The 17,923-nt window shown below is 44.1% G+C and overlaps 1 long non-coding RNA gene across 2 annotated transcripts; it reads left to right on the top strand.

Annotated features, from left to right (window-relative positions):
- Positions 1 to 760: 760 nt before the first annotated feature.
- Positions 761 to 15,824, top strand: LOC310767245. Of its 2 annotated transcripts, XR_014550791.1 has the most exons (4): positions 761 to 917; positions 1,881 to 2,036; positions 8,539 to 8,686; positions 15,660 to 15,824. It is a non-coding gene; the product is annotated as an uncharacterized lncRNA (long non-coding RNA). The 2 variants fall into 2 exon arrangements; XR_014550792.1 differs by lacking the exons at positions 761 to 917; positions 1,881 to 2,036; positions 8,539 to 8,686 and adding an exon at positions 13,756 to 13,912.
- Positions 15,825 to 17,923: the final 2,099 nt, after the last annotated feature.

Raw genomic sequence — 17,923 nt, forward strand, 5'->3', positions numbered from 1 at the left:
TTTCCATTCTGGGGCTAGCAAAACACGGGCTGCCATAGTGGCATACATAAATAACCTTTTTTGACACCTGGGAATTTCCATCTGAATTATCCCCAACGAAAAGGACTCTGTTTTTTGTTTTGTTTTTTGGAAAGGTGCTTTTAAACATTTTCTTCATTGAAAAATATGTTTAAAAGGACCCATTTCTTACAGTGGACAAAGCTGATCTTCTTGAACATTACCCCCCTCTTCTTTTTGTCCCCCTCTCTTATCTCTGTCTCTTTGGGTAGTAAGTATCCGAAACCGTCTGATAGCTGGGGTTTCTTACCTCTCTGTGCATCTTATCTTCGGACCCTGCTTCTCTGCTCACGCACGGCTGGCCATTTCAGTCAGAGGTAAACTGACAGCCGCTGTGCCCACATACTGCAGCTACCCACCTCAAGAAGAGAAGTGAGATGGTGCCTATCTGCTCCTGCCCCCCTCAGTAAAAGAGAAAGAGGCACTGTGCCAGTAGTACTGCTGCTGTCTAGGACAGTGTGAGAGAGATTGGGCAATGTGATTCTCCCCTGGCTGTAGGCTAGCCATTGTGACCTCATTCTGATGCTCCCCTGGCTGTAGGAGAGAGGCTAGCCATTGTGACCTCATTCTGACGCTCCCCGGCCTGTAGGAGAGAGGCTAGCCATTGTGACCTCATTCTGATGCTCCCCTGGCTGTAGGAGAGAGGCTAGCCATTGTGACCTCATTCTGATGCTCTCCTCCCTGTAGAGGAGAAACTGGCCATTGTGATTCAATTCTGATGCCGCCTGCTGCTAGAAGAGAAACTGGCCATTGTGACTTCCAAGGTCACTGTGACCTTCTGTTGAGGCTGCTTTCCAGAAGAGGAGAGCCTGGCTTTTGCGATCTTGTGCTGGCGCATTTTGTCTGAAGGAAAGAAACTGGTGATTGTAACTTAATGATGATTTTCCTACCTAAAAAGCAGAGGCTGGGTGTTGTGACCTTTCGCTGATGCGCCCTGCCTGGAAGGGAGAGGCCTTGACATTATGTCTTCACACGAATGCACCTTACAGACTCGCATGGCTTTGTACGGATTCTGCCCACCTGAAAAAGAGAGAAACTGAGCAACATGCCCTCCCACAATGGCTGTTGGTCCACATTCTCAATTGGGTATGCAGCAGGTCTCTGACAGAGGGCCCAGCTCAGTCAAATTGGTCTCTGCTATGACATAATTATTATCAAAGTGCTTGCTGAATAAGGCTTCTTAAGACTTAGAATCTCCTCTCCTGCCTGTAAAACAGCATTTTTTGTTGGCTGATGTGTAAATTGAAAGTGTCACTTCACAATTGCAAATATGCTCTTTATGTTTCCATGACTTTCTCAATGACAAAAATGATCTTCCCAATAATAATAATAATGTCCACAATGTCAGTAAAAGCTGAATTTGCAATCCTCTTACGCCTAACTTTGGGTATGATGAGATCAGACAGCCATTTGCCAACTGTTGTCACCCTAAAGCTCTTTTAAAATAAACTTCAAAGAGGAGGTGTTGGTTCTGAGAAAGCAAATCACAGAGGTGGATGATGCATAGCTAATTTTCCCCCTGCTGCTGTTTCAAGTACAACTGAGTAATAGACCAGGTAATTCTGAAACTGTCTCCTTTTGATAACTCAGGTGTCATAATTTCTGGACATACATTAAAACCAGCTCAAAAGTTGACACAGTGTGTCTAGGTACGTCTGCTTTTGACAAGCTAAGCTGCACCTCGACCTGTCAAAGTAGCCACAAAGTCATTCTCTCTCTCTCTCTAAAACAAACTTTATTAGATTTCTGTCCAAAGAAAGACTGGTGAGGATGAAACAATTTTTGAAAAGAAAAATAAGGCTACCTTCCCCTTTTATAAACAGCTAGATATCAAGAATAAACTTTGCATGCATGGTGGATGTTGGGTACCGAAGAATCCAGGACATAGAAAAAAATCCATGGAGCCAACCTGGTGTTCCTACGAGTTGTGCATCCATACAGCCCCAAACTCGCTGCTACCCTGCCCCACCCCCATCCAGGTAAGTTGTATTGACTCCAGTGTCAGGAAGACAGCTCCACCCCACCCCACCCTACCCTTCTGCTTCTGCTTGGTCAGTTGGTCCAGTAGAAAGAGAGAAAGCAGAGACAGACCTTCACAGAAAGGCTCCTAATTAGAGGGGTAGGAAAAGAAGCATCGAAGGACAGAATAATAGAGATTTTGGATGTAAGTTGGAGAGAGGGTAGGTGGAAGGAAGGGGAAGAGATGGAGATCAAGTGCATCAAAGGCAGCAGAGAGGTCAAGGAGAATGAGGGCCAAACAACTGATTTCATGGAGGAAGACCCACCAGAAATGAGCTGCTGTGCTCATTAGGTGTCAGGGACCGTGCTGAGGAGGGCTGCACTGAGGAGGAATGGTAGGAGACTTCCCCTTCCCCTGCTCCTGAACAGGATCCTGAATCTTCCCAGGAGCAGTGGGACAGTATAGATTTGGAACAGTGGTTTGCAGAGGGACATAGTTCAGAAGACAGAAGTTGGGAAGAAGTGGGTGGTGAACAGCTAGGAGAAGAGAACTGGGAGAGAGAGAGTTAGCAGACTCACTTTCACTGGAAAGCGTCCATCCGCTCAGCCCAAGGTCAAAAAGAGCAGATAAGGTGGCAGCACAGAAAGCACAGTGGTTGCGAGATCAGGTTGCAAGATGCGGAAGTGACGTGGGTGACAAGGGAGGAAGTGGGTGAAATCCTTAATTGGGAGTACCTTCATTCCTAGGAATGGTTTCTTTGTTCTCTCGCTGTGATCATTAAAATGTCTAACTGGTAAGAGACTCCTTTTGCTTTGTTCTGCTTATCTACTGCCAAGGGGGGGGGGGGAGCTGAGTCCTTGAAAGTCTGTGGAGTTTGTGTTTTTGCTAAGAAAGAGTTAACTCCAACTGTGGACTGTGTGATTACTGATTGGCATGCTCTGTGACACCAATTAGCAGTGTCTCTCCAGGGTTTCAGACGATGGACATTTTCAGCCCTGCCGGGAGATGCTAGGGACCTTCTGCATGCAAAGCACTCAGCCCTTGCCCAGTTTTGAGAAGACTCTCTGTCATACATACTTCTGGAAGGGAGGCACTGATGATCTGCCCCAGCAAAAGCAAACTTTTAAAATGCTCTCTGTGTTTGGTTATTGTATTTGCAGAGAGCTATGTAGCCTCGTGAAATGGCCTCAATAGTTCACCTTAGCTGCAACGTGCATTTCCGAAACCAAAGCATATAACTAATTCAATAGGAAGCAAATGGGACTGAAGAAGTTTTAAGAAGCAAGTTATATACTGTTACAAAAGATATATTCAGCCGCTTGGCCACAGAAGTCAATAAAGCTATGATGAATTACAGCAGCTGAAGGTCTAACCTGTATAGCTTTATGTACTTTAGCTGTGGTATTTGAAATATGCCCTTTACATACTTGGGGTTTATTGAAAAATACACAATAATTTTCATAACCACGGCTTGTAATTCTTAGGATTTTCATGGGACTTCTTGTTCCAGGATTTTGTTTGAAATGTATTTATTTTTCATCCCTGAGGGTCCTGCTGGGAAAGTTAAAAGAAAAACAAGGCACCATTTGGCAGATATTATTCTTCGGTGCTGCAAAGCTTTTTGGTGGGTAAAAAGCAATTAGAAAGTTGCACCTGAATTCAGTTTTTGCTACACACATTTGCTATACACATAATGAGCAACATGTAAAGAATAGGAATGTTTCTTCAACAATTAATTCTTAATTGCTGGTTCACACATGCATGGTCATCATATATTGATTCTAATATCAAAAACTGTCGTAAGTATGGCTGGTCTGTCACAGTTGGAACAGTCACAGCACCTGACACTACCCCAAACTTTTCAACTGAGTCAATTCACACCTCCAACTGCAAGGCTGAAATTACACATGACCCAAGCTATAGAATCATGGAGGAGACCTTGGAAGCCACCCAGCCCAGTGTAGGATCTGCAATGTAAGCCTTCCTCAACCTCATGCCCTACAGATGGTTTAGACTACAATTCCAGTCATCCCTACCCATAGGGATGTAATGATTCTTCAACATGAACTTCGTTGGACTGGTCATGTGGTGTGGATGCCTGATTATCATCTTCCAAGGCAACTATTCTATTCCAAACTTAAAAATGGAAAGTGTAATGCTGATGGTCAACAAAAGAGGTTTAAAGACTCTCAGGGCAAATCTAAAGAAATGTAGTATAAACACCAACAACTGGGAAACACTGGCCTGCGAGCACTCCAATTGGAGAACAGCCTTTACCAAAGGTGCCATGGACTTTGAAGACACTCAAACTCAGGATGCAAGGGAGAAACGTGCTAAGAGGAAGGCACGCTTGGCAAATCCACACCGTGATCAACTCCCATCCAGAAACAAATGTCCCCACTGTGGAAGGACATGTGGATCCAGAATTGGCCTCCACAGTCACTTATGGACTCACTGTTAAAACCGTGTTCATGGAAGATAACCTCACTCGGCTATGAAAGAAGAATAAATCAGTTCTCAGGCTGGAGGGGAAGTGACCCTCTCACCATAGTCGTGACTATCCACCCATCACATTTTAGGACATGAGAACTGCAAAAGACAGATTTGCAAAATACATTTCCTAGGGTTGCCATGTTTCAAAAAGTAAAAGTCAGGACACTCCAGAAGTTTTTTAAGGAAGACCTCAATTTCCCCCCCGGAAAACCCAAAGAAATCGAAACATGATTTTTTTGATTGACTTGCCTAAGATCCAGGCACCACATTTTGGAAATTCCCCCCAGACATCAATTACACCTTTGAAATCCTGGTAATGTCTGGGAAAATCCGGACGTATGGCACCCCTATGTTTCCTACAGTGTTCAATGCTAAAGATACTTCAGAAAGGAAGAGACTGAATCCATTTGCAGCTTGATGAACTCTGTTGTCACCTTGTGGCAAGCTCTGCTTCAGCATGGAGAGCTTCATCTTGACACATCATCTAGGCACATTACATCTTGGAAGACGGGGAGGAAACCCCACCGTTTTATCAGCTTCATGCTGATATGGTTATTTAGCAGAGGTTTCAGACATATTTAAAATGATGCATTTACTGCCCTTGACATGGGATAAGTTGCAACTGCTTCGGAACCTGATGCAAGAAATGTTTAAAGGGAATGTCAGCAGTGGTTGGCAGGATACCATCAGCAGTCTTGCTAAAAGGTGAGCTGCAGAAGACTGATTTTTCAAATAGGGTTTACTTTTTTATTGGTTTTCACAATATTATAAACAAACAAACAAACACACAAGACAAACAAACATAACAAACATAAATCATAGCCTTATTGAAAATTACAGTTATTAACTTTGTTAAGTGACTTCCTCGCTTCCCCTTGGTTGAATTTCATTGCATGTCCTTTTAACGGTTTTCCAAATCCCAATTTTTATGAAATTTAACTTAAACATTAACATCCTTAAATCTTCACCTTATATAATTAAACATATTAATTCATCACTTAACATAAATAAAATCCTAAGCCTATTAAGTATCTGCAAGCTATTTCCGGTTAATTTAACTTAACAAATTTAACTAAATAATCATTAAATTTATTCCATTCTTCCTGATATTCCTCCTCCTTCTGGAGGACTCTTCATCATCTTCATCTGCCATTCTTTCCAAATAGGGTTTATTTATTCATTAGGCTGATCAAATCAGGCTTTTCCAGAGCCGTCTAGTTAGTAAATGCAAAATGGCTAAGGGATACACATTTTAAGTTGCATAGTACACACAGAGCCTAGGACTTGCTGATCAGAAGGTCGGCAGTTCGAATCCCCACGAGCTCTCGTTGCTCAGCCCCTGCTCCTGCCAACCTAGCAGTTTGAAAGCACATCAAAGTGCAAGTAGATAAATAGGTACTGTTCTGGCGGGAAGGTAAACGGCGTTTCCATGCACTTCTCTGGTTCTCCAGAAGCAGCTTAGTCATGCTGGCCACATGACCTGGAAGCTGTACGCCGACTCCCTCGGCCAATAAAGTGAGATGAGTGCTGCAACCCCAGAGTTGGCCACGACTGGACCTAATGATCAGGGGTCCCTTTAACTTTACCTTTAGTACACACAAGGTGAATGACACATGACTTTAGTTTGCTTGCTTCTTTATTTATTTATGGTTTCCCACCCTGCCCCCCCAAAGCATACAAACAAAATAATAAACTAGCATTAGGATGTCAAAAGAACAGGAAAGTTATAACAATTTCCTATTTACAGATGTAACTGAAATCGCATTCAGTTTCTGCATACGGCTCCTTCGTCAGCTAGAGGTAAAAAGTTAAAAGACCCCTGGATGGTTAAGTCCAGTCAAATATGACTATGGGGTTGTGGAGCTCATCTCGCTTTTCAGGCTGAGGGAACCGGCGTTTGTCTACAGACAGCTTTTTGGGTCATGTGGTTAGCGTGACTTAATCACTTCTGGTGCAACGGAACAACGTGACTAAAGCCAGAGCACATGGAAACACCATTTACCTTCCCGCTGGAGCGGTACCTATTTATCTACTTGCACTGTTGTGCTTTTGAACTGCTAGGTTGGCAGGAGCTGCGACAGAGCAAAGAGATATCACCCTGTTGCGGGGATTCAAACCGTCAACCTTCCAATCAGCAAGCCCCAGAGGCTTAGTGGTTTGAACCACAGCGCCACCCGCGTCCCTTTACCTCAGCTACAAGCCTATTATCTGTGTCTCTCCTTGTTCTCTACCATGACTAGTGTGGCTAATATTTAAAGGCAAAGGCAAATTTTTAGGAATTTAAAGAGATGGAAGAGAAATTCATACCTCCAGAAATCTGACCATGCAGACTTAAACACAGCTATGTCTCTTAATTCTATGTCTCTAATTAAGTAATGTGTTCTAAAATGCATATATTATGGGACAACAACATAAAAAATGCACTATATTAAAGAAAAATATTTGCATATTATGCAGAATTACCTGTACAAATCAAATGTGTGTATTAGAAATGCACACTAAAAAGCTGGCAGATTTTCAGGAAGAAATTTGCTATATATATAAATCATAAACTGTTATGGAATACAGCAAACTAAAGTTGAGGATGGAAAAATGAGAAACTGAGAGAAACCAGCTTTGACAGATTCATGCATCCCTATAGATTACAAAATAATAATAATAATAACATGAAGCCATGTACATTTTGAGCTGTATTCAGCTCTTCTCTTCTGGGATAATATGAAAAGTAAGCAATAACAAAAGAAGAATAAAAAGGGAAACAATACATTACAAAAGTTTTTCCTCTCAAATTGTCCACATTAGAGATTTTCTAGCAGGCAAGGAAACCCCCCCAAACATTCAACCAGAGCAACATTATATATGCACAAGTGTGTGGCGAGTTCCCACCTCCCCATCAGAAATAAAGACACAAGACACCAATATTTTAGGCTAATGGGCGAAAATAGGCAACAACTTTATTGATTACAGGAATTGAGCGGTATTGGCTTAGGCATTGGTCCTATCGACTAACCGGCTTCAGCCTGATTGCTTGAAGACTGGCAAGGGTTAACTGCCAGTAGGGGGAGTCCTGCTGATGCACATCAACTAGGAGCTGCCCCGGGGTCACCGCTCGGGGGCGTGCCTTAGGCCCACACCTCCATAGGCTTCGGACAGGGCAATGCCCCCCGGAATCCTTTACCAGACTACCCTTTGATATGGGGGAAGGTGATGGCGCTTCCTCCCCCCTCATCTGCATAACAATACCCTCACCAATGCCTAACCACCAATGCCGAGGAAGTTGTGACGATTTGCTATGAGGTAGGCGAAAAACCAAATGGCCGGTGCCAATTTGCCAAGTGGAAAAAATTCCTACCAGGCCCCTTGACGGCGACCAACCGAAGTCCATAGCAATGTCAGAGTGCCAAACCTAAAGGGTGGGAGGGTGGGAAACCGGGGCAGCTGGAGCGAAGAAAGAGGGAAATCCTCGGCCGCGCCAGCCCTAAATAGCGCGGGCCACGCCTCCCAGGCCAGCTGATTGGCTGGCAAAGGAGATGACACGTCCGAGGATTCCCCCAGTCTCGCGGGGGCTGTAAGCCAGCCCCCGTGTATGTGGGGAGGGCGTGAAGCCTGCAACCCCACCTCCTCTCCAGCTCGGAAGTGGCTTTAACACGAACACCAGTCTTAAGATAAACAGAATGTGTTTGGTGAAATTTCCCAACTTTAAGTAGGAATGTTAAAATGCAGAACCGACAGCCAAAGTGGCTTTAAGTAATTAACAGTGCAATGCTAAACATATTTACACAGAAGCAAGACCTAGTGCATTCAATCTGACTTCTTTCTGAGTAGACATGCAGAGAATTGTGTTGTAAATCACTTTTCTTTCTCAAACAAAAGAGAGAACTTTGCCTGGAAAATGGGTATTCATTCCCAATCGAGCTAATGATGTAGCTGAGAAAGGGTGTTCCATTAACAGCTTCCCAGCAGACCAATCTTTCTCTGTCTCTCTCTCTCACTTTCAATAACACAATTTTTTGTTGAATAATTCTTAGGACTGCTTAGAAGTAATTGTGGTGGATGAATGAACACACTAAATGGAAACTGCATCACTTGTGCGCAATGATTCAAGCTATCCTAGAATGGGTGCATCTTAAGAAGAGCTGCAGGGAAATGCTTGCGTGATAAGAGTGAATAGCAAAGGTAATAACATGATGAAATGCTGTACCTTGGAGGGGAATTATTCAATTTAAGCCTTTACATAGAATATTCCGTGTGCCCGTCTGAATGACATAAGCTGTGCTGCCTTGTGTTATCAGGAGATAATGCGGTTGTGACAATTTGCTCAGTGGCAAGAATCCATTGCCTGGTTCCCACAGGCAAAATGGCGTGCCGAGATGATCTCCCAGTGTTTAGGAAAGCAACGTGTACAGAATTAACTTTGGCTCTTGGGTTTCTGCAGATGGAAGAGTAAACTGCAAGTGCTTGACAGAGCACTGTCTAGACCTGAGTTTTTACCGGCAGTGTTATTAGCTGACATTCAGGCATATTCCTGAAAATAATTGTTCTGCCATAAAAGCCAACTTCCTTTTTTTTTAATCCCTCAATGGCTGCTTAAAATACCTAGAATTAAAAATGTAATAGCTGACCAGATTCTCCTTCTTCAGGTTGTCAGACTAATAACACTGCCAATAATAGCTCGGGTTCATATTTCAGAAATTGAAACTCTAACTTTACTACTCCAGGCGCTTGCTCCCAAAGTCGTCCCTAACAATCCCATCCAAAATGAAGAAGAAGAAGAAGAAGAAGAAGAAGAAGAAGAAGAAGAAGAAGAAGAAGAAGAAGAAGAGTTTGGATTTGATATCCCACTTTATCACTACCCGAAGGAGTCTCAAAGCGGCTAACATTCTCCTTTCCCTTCCTCCTCCACAACAACACTCTGTGAGGTGAGTTGGGCTGAGAGACTTCAGAGAAGTGTGACTAGCTCAAGGTCACCCACCAGCTGCATGTGGAGGAGCAGGGAATTGAACTCAGTTCAGCAGATTACAAATCCACCGCTCTTAACCACTACACCACACTGGCTCCAGTGATGATCAGTGAGTTTGTATTCTCCATATACTGAAACCCAAAGGCAAGATACAGTGGTACCTCGGGTTACAGATGCTGCAGGTTACAGACGCTTCAGGTTACAGACTCCGCTAACCCAAAAATAGTACCTTGGATTAAGAACTTTGCTTCAGGATGAGAACAGAAATTGTGCTCTGGCAGTGTGGCGGCAGCAGGAGGCCACATTAGCTAAAGTGGTACCTCAGGTTAAGAACAGTTTCAGGTTAAGAACAGACCTCCGGAACGAATTAAGTTCTTAACCCAAGGTACCACTGTATACCCATTCTCATCCAGTTAAGTACAGTACATGTGCACCATTGGTCAAATAATCAGTGATAGTGATGCTCAGCAATTTCAAGGAGGAAGGCATAGGTCCATTGTCAAACAGTTACATAATGCTATGACAGATCATATAAATTAATTTGTGCAGCCCAGCCCTTAATGACTCAACATGTTATAAATATTTTTGCAATGCCGGATATAACATTGCTACATGGGCAGCCCAGCTGCCTAGACAACCACTTTAAATGCGTCACAAGGGAATGCTGTTCTATTGAGATATAGTTCTCAGATGCTCTTCAAGCTGTGGCTCATCCAGCACTTGTCCTATCTTGGGATATGCTGAAGCCTAATGAATTAATTAAAGACTGGGATAAAGTAGGATGACAAATGGAGCCAGTGAACCACAATCTCTCACTCATGGAGGCATGATCTTTGCTTGCCCTGAGTTTGGGAAGGGATGTGTGGAGGAACCGTTTTTCCAATCCCTCCAACAAACATATCTCTCTAACATGCTTAGCATTTAACCTAGTAGAGCATTGTGGAATTTTTAAAGGGCTTCTAGAAAGACTGGGGACTCATTCATTCATTCATATTATTTAGCGTAGCTGAAACTATTCTTTAGCAAACACTTTTGGCAATTCTGAAGACTGGCTTTTTGTTTCAATGGGTTTGCCTGTTTCTTTGGATCCTCCTTTACTGTCACTTGGCCAAATCGATGTCATCTGATAGGCTGAACAGATTATGACCCTTGATTGGGTGAGAGCCCCCGTGTGACTAATTTAGGGAGGAGAAGCAGAGGGCAATATACAAGCCGTATTGGCTGTGGCTTTTGCACACACACACACACACACACACACACACACACACACACACAAGATTTGGAACTGCTTAGTTAAATTTTTCCACTTCCGCCTTTCTTTATCACACAGTTGGGATTTCAAATGAATGTTGTGAGCATATCTGACAGTTTTAAGAACATTCTAGATGGAATAATTCTAAGGAGTGTGCAATTCACTTGTTTTTCATATATCGTGAATAAAGTCTCATATACTTTCTATCTATATCTATCTATCTATCTATCATCTCTCTATCTCTCTATCTCTCTATCTCTATCTATCTATCTATCTATCTATCTATCTATCTATCAATCATCATCCTCTAGGGCTACTTGTGTGAAGTGGCTTTTGTACACTTCTGCCTTATTTGAGAGCTGGTTCTCCAGGAAACTGGAGAACTGCAAGCACAGTTGTTCTTAGCAGGATAATGATGATTTATTCGATTTGTGCATCGCCTACACAGAAGCCTCTAGGCGACATACAAATAAGAAATATGATTTAAAATACACAAATACAATTACATCTCATATAAAAACATCAATGACCCACCCATCCATTACACAAAACAATAGATGGGGGGGGGATGCTTCCCAGTACTAGAAACAACAATAGCAACCACGATAAAACTGTCATTGAGAGGGAGATGTTAGCTGTAAACCCTAAAATCCTTTCCCCTGTGAAAACTGAAAATTACTCACACACACACACACACACACACACACACACACATTCTTGTATGGGGGTGGGGACTGTCTCTGCATAACACTGAAGGGATTGTACAGAAGATATCAAATAAATTTCCCTGGGGGAGAGTGTTGCATAGGCAGGGAGTCACCCCTTTTTCTTGTTGACACATTTCACATTTGTGACAGACTGTGAGAAGGGCTCTGTAGATGATCTTAAGGCCTGGGTAGTCAAGTAATACTTAAAATCTTTGTAAGTATTGTAATACTTACAATTATGTATTTTATGGATTGTTTAATATATTTAAAGAGTAACCTGCCCTGGGGTCATAAAATACAAATGGTGGAATTTAAGCATAATAATAATAATAGTAATAATAATAATTAAAAAACAACAACAATTGATTTTCATTCAGGTAAGGTAAAGGAACCCCTGACCATTAGGTTCAGTTATGACCCACTCTGAGGTTGCGGTGCTCATCTCGCTTTAATGGCCGAGGGAACCAGCCTACAGCTTCCGGGTCATGTGGCCAGCATGACTAAGCTGCTTCTGGTGAACCAGAGCAGTGCACGGAAACGCCGTTTACCTTCCCGCCGGAGCGGTAGCTATTTATCTACTTGCGCTTTGATGTGCTTTCGAACTGCTAGGTTGGCAGGAGCCATGGGAGCTCACCCTGTCGCGGGGATTTGAACCGCCAACCTTCTGATTGGCAAGTCCTAGGCTCTGTGGTTTAACCCACAGTGCCCCCTGCGTACTGGGGTCCAAATCTTATAATGTTTTATAGGTTAAAGACAACACTTTGCATTGGGCCTGAAAACAAACTGGCAGCCAGCAAAAACACCTGCCATAATATGTTCAAAATGCAGGGGCCCATGAGTAAACATGCTGCCATTTGGAGCGGCCTGGTGGAGTTAATTCAGCTCATACGTTGGAGGTTGCCCATCCTTGAACTGTAGAATGCATTGACTCTCCATAGTGACTTTAGACATCTAAATGGGAATCAATGCAGGAATCCAAAACCCGCAGCCTCCCATGCCAAGATACGCTGGCAAATTAAAATAGCTGAACGGAAATGGATGGACCTAAGAGTTATTGGTCTGCTTAATATGCTCATCTCTCTAATGACCTCAACAAATATAATGGATCTAGGATCTGATATGTTTTCACTGCTTGTCTCTTTAGATTTAATAGTCAGTTGATCAGGAGAAGAATAGAGAGAATGCACGATGAAAGTCAATCAAAGCTAATCAAACAGCCTTTAAAAAAATCTATTCAGTTGCTTCTTTTGAAACTTCCTAGTTGCTGCCGCTGCTGCCAAGTAAGCAGCACATAGCCAAGACATCATAAACACGGCTTTATTCACATCCATCTCATGAAGGCTTAGCCAACTCCTGTTGCAACCAGGAGCTGAATGAGTGTTCTGCTTGAGCGGTAGGACTCCCAGCTCAGAATCATCACACACTTTGTGGGTCTGCTTAACATGTTATGAATTTTCTTTGTGGAAAGTGCTGCTGTGTAGCACCTGTCGAATGTATGAAGAAGTGCTTATCAGACACCAGGATGACACTGGCTACTATAATGGAAAAGGCTCTACACCATGCTCCCTGTGGTCTAATCACAATAAAAAGCATAATGTAGAACAAGGCTCTTCCAAATCATTTTATCATGGAGACTCAACTCCAGGCCCTATGAGATAGAACTGCTTATCCAAACCATTTCAATATAGTCTGTGGTACAGAGCGGTCACTGAAATTTCCTTGGATGGTAGGCAGCCTGCACTGGGGGAAGTGAGACCCACATTCATGTCAGTGGTTTGGTCCTATCTTCCAGTGGTTATTATGTTCCTATAGGGTAGCGCTGTGGTCTAAACCACTGAGTCTCTTGGACTTGTTGATCAGAAAGTTGGCGGTTCAAATCCCCGCGACGGGGTGAGCTCCCGTTGCTCTGTCCCAGCTCCTGCCAACCTAGCAGTTCGAAAGCATACCAACGCAAGTAGATAAATAGGTACCTCTGTGGCGGAAAGGTAAATGGCGTTTCCATGGACTCTGGCACTTGTCATGGTGTCCCGTTGCAGCAGAAGTGGTTTCGTTATGCTGGCCACATGACCCATAAAAGCTGTCTGCAGACAAACACTGGATCCCTTAGCCTGAAAGCAGAGATGAGCACCACACCCCATAATCAAATTCAACTGGACTTAACTGCCCAGGGATCCTTTACCTCTACCTATTATGTTCCTATCTGCTCAACTGATTGGTTCCAGAACAACTTGGTACCTATGGCAATTCTGCTCTGAGATGAACCTGAGCTATTTCCCCTCTGCCTCATGCTGGTTGACATCTACATTTAAATGCTGAGATGCTTGTTAGGAATTTGCAGGGAGATGGTATCAATCAATATGAGTGCCAGCAGTGGTTTGAATGTTGGCTCAGAAGCAAGGGCCTGGGTTTTGATTGCCTTGCGATGGAGTTTATGTATAGTGCTTAATGTGGCTGGTTGGTTTATTGGCATTTAGTGTGGGCAGGTAAGAGGTTTAGATAATGGCCAGCAATCTGAGGCATGTTGGGTAGACCTTACTCTACTAACCAACCCCTATTGTTGACCGGCTGAGGAAGGGGATGCTTGGTGCGATGATCTTGGAGCCTGTCAGGTGCCAGCTTATGATCACTGAGTACCAGGTTGGGGCTGGGGCTGGGGCTGGGGCTGGGGCTGGGGCTGGGGCTGGGGCAAACACCTAGGGCTTCCTTTATGAGAAAATGGTTTTGCCTCCCTTCACAATAGCTTGGATGAAGGAGGCACAAGATTTTCTTTGGCTTGGCACATGTTGTCTTTGTTATATTTTCATAAATATGTCCTTTTACCATAGCCATGTACAGAGTCTTTATCCTGGGTATGGGGCAAATCGAAGCTACCGAGCTGCAATTTTGATGGTTAAAAATGAATAAATAAAAAGGGTGTATTATGTTCTGTTTCAAAGGGGCCAAGTATTGGTGGTGGGAGGAACTTTGTGATAGCTGCCTGGAAAGACAGACCATATAGAAAAGTAAAAGAAAATGATCCAGGAAACTCATGTGTGACTTAGGGGTGGCATCAACAAGGCAGGTTGTGCCATCTTTTTTAAATGGTGGTTTAACCATTTAAACTATCCTGAACTATTATATGTAATTGGAGTCTCACCATTTGGGATTAGGATTGCAGCAAGCACAGTAATTTCTCAAATGAATATCTCTTTCTCTATATATTTTTCAAAAAATTGATGGCATAAATAATGGGGGGACGTATTGGCTTCACATAAGCATATGTTACTGAGCACAAAAGCTTTAATCAGGAAATGATGGATAACCATATTTAGGCAGAGTATTAGCCTAATGACGTATGAAAGTGTAGTGTAGTTAAGTTATATTCAAATTTATTCTTTTAAAAGTCCTTGCTTTTTCAAGTCACGATCACTTCATCCTTGTCCCCATGGATTAGTTCTCACTGTTAAACTAGCATTTGGCTTGCTCCATTTGAGTCTGCAGGTGGGAGATGACATATTTGAATCTGAGTCACCAAGTGCAGGCTGAAGTGGTTCAGTCATATAACCATAAAACTAGGCATATAGGAGTTAGTAATCTGGTTTGGATGTCTTCCATTAGATGCATAGATTCTGAATCATTAGTCTTATCCACAAGCACTGATATTTTCCGTTATATATGAAATAACCTTAGTTCTGAACTTCGAGTTAGCATTTTATCAAGATTCGCATGAGCTATTTAAAGGTATTAATAACACCCAGTTTACTATACAGTAGTACCTCGGGTTAAGAACTTAATTCGTTCTGGAGGTCTGTTCTTAACCTGAAACTGTTCTTAACCTGAGGTTCTGCTTTAGCTAATGGGGCCTCCCGCTGCCGCATGATTTCTATTCTCATCCTGAAGCAAAGTTCTTAACCCGAGGTACTATTTCTGGGTTAGCGGAGTCTGTAACCTAAAGCGTCTGTAACATGAAGCATCTCTAACCTGAGGTACCACTGTAATGGTAAACCCTTATAGCTTGTTCCCAAACTGAAGATAATGCCAATTATAGAAATCAGAGTGTATTTTGTCTTGATCCAAGTGAAGCATGACCCATTTAAGAGTAGAAGTATCTACATAATTTGCATATCAAAACTGTGCTATTCTTCAGTTTAAACGCTGGGCAGAAACTAGCAATTTCAATGGGGTGGCACACTGTCCCCTATAACTAAGATTGTGTGAATTTTGCACAATTACTTTTTCTCTCTCTTTCAGGTCAGCTTGTTTCTTCTCTCTTCCTGGATTAGTCATATGGGTCAAAGATCATCCAGTGGACATGATGACATCACAGCACCATTTGGTAGTGAGAGGTTGGCTGCAGAACATTTTGCTTCAGATGACTCAAGGAAATGGTTCATAAAAGCTGTTCATAAAATACAATTCCATAAAAGCTGTTCTTAAAATATGACCCCAAAGGTTTTCCTAACTGCTGATTTTTGAAAATATTAAATAGAACAGACACAACATTTTCTTCCAGTAGGGTCTGTAAGACAGGAGTGTGACCCTCTAATGATGATGAACTACCATAATCCCTGACCATTAGCTGGTATTTATGGTAAGGTAAAGGTAAAGGGACCCCTGACCATTAGGTCCAGTCGTGACTGACTCTGGGGTTGCAGTGCTCATCTCGCTTTATTGGCCGAGGGAGTCGGCATACAGCTTCCGGGTCATGTGGCCAGCATGACAAAGCCGCTTCTGGCAAACCAGAGTAGCGCATGGAAACGCTGTTTACCCTCCCGGCGGAGCGGTGCCTAGTTATCTACTTACACTTTGACGTGCTTTTGAACTGCTAGGTTGGCAGGAGCAGGGACTGAACAATGGGAGCTCACCCGGTCGCGGGGATTCGAACTGCCGACCTTTTGATTGGCAAGTCCTAGGCTCTGTGGTTTAACCCACAGCACCACCCACATCCTGGTGTTTATGGTAGCAGGGGTCTAATAACTTCTGAAGAGCCACATGTTCTCTACCCTGCTCTAAGAGAATTGCGTGTCAAGGCCCCAAGCCAGCCCTCCATAAGAAATAAATTCACACTGACACAGAATTTTGGTTTAGGGTTAATGGGCAAAATTTAGGCCACAACTTTATTGTGAGTGGTATTGGCTTAGGCATTGGCAATAGACTATATCTGACTCCTGCCCACCTTGCAGGGAGTCATGAAAGGGTAAACCACTAAAAGAGGTAGCCACATTGGGGGAACCCGCCTGCAGCTCTCCTCGGTGTTCCCAGAAGCCAGGCATGGCCCTAGCCCCTTAAGACTTCAGACAGGATTCAGGCCCCAGATTCCTTTAACAGAATACCCTTGGACATGGAAGGGTAGGCAATGACCTCCCCTCCCCCACAATGTCTAAGTGCCAAACCTTACAAAGTTGTGACGATTGCTAAGAGGTAGGCGAAAACCCAGTGGCCAATGCCTGTGATGGCCTGGGAATCGGATTCAGAGGCTGGACCTGAGGAATCCCAGCCTGCACAGGATTCCCCGCCTCCAGAACTAGCAGGGCTGGGGCTGGAGCATGAGCCTGAAGGGTCCTCACCTGTGCTGGATCCTCAGGTGCAGGCACCAGCTGAGTCTGCTCTGGCTCCTGAGGGGATGGAGGACCCATTGCCTGCAGGTGCTCCACACTCAGCCCCATCAGAGGAAGCTGAGGTTGCCTCTGGGTCTGGCAACCCTCCAGCCTCTCCTGAGCTGCAGAGGCTCAGGGCAGAGAGGCAGAGGGAACTAAGTTCCCACAGGAGGAGTGCTCGCCTCCAGGCCAGGAGAGGTGAGTCACCTGTGGACCGGGGCCGCCCTATGCCTCGGGGCAGATAAAAGCCAGCCAGCCCCAAGTCCCAAGCCTGCACCCTGTCCTGCTTTTCTGCCGGAGCTCCTGACCTCACCCGACTCCCTGCCTTGGACCCAGCTTCTAATTTGATGGACTGCCTCCATACTGCACCCTCGACCTCGGACTGGACTCAGACCTCACCTGTCGGTTAGCCCCCGGGACCAGCACATGCCAATCTGCCAAATGGAAAAATTCCTACCTGTCCCCCATCCCAAGACAGGTGACCAACCAAAGTCCAAAGCAAGGCCAGAGGACACCTAAAATAAAAGGGCAGGTGGGCGGGTGTTCGGCAGTGCGAAGCAGATGCACAGCACAGAACGCGCTGCCGCTTATATAACCCCCCACGATCACCCCACTCAAAGTGATTGGCCAAGGAGGCCTGGGGTGATCGTGGTGCCACCGTGGCATGGAAAGCCTCATTCTACCCACGCTGGGGAGGAGCGTGGAGCTGTGTTGAGGGCCTGCCCGCAACCTGGACCATCTTTTAAGATGATCCAACTTGCAATGCAAGTTCCTATTTCATCGGTGTTTGGCAAGACCAAAAACAATGTTTTCCACAGCCCTATTCATTGCTGGAAGTGCTCTGTGCCCTGTTCAGATTTTGTCCACCTGGAGCAGAGATATCAAATGGCACAAAGACTCAGGTTTTAGGGGCTGCAT

Source organism: Podarcis filfolensis (assembly GCF_964270895.1).
Source record: "Podarcis filfolensis genome assembly, chromosome: 7".
NCBI lineage: Eukaryota > Metazoa > Chordata > Lepidosauria > Squamata > Lacertidae > Podarcis > Podarcis filfolensis.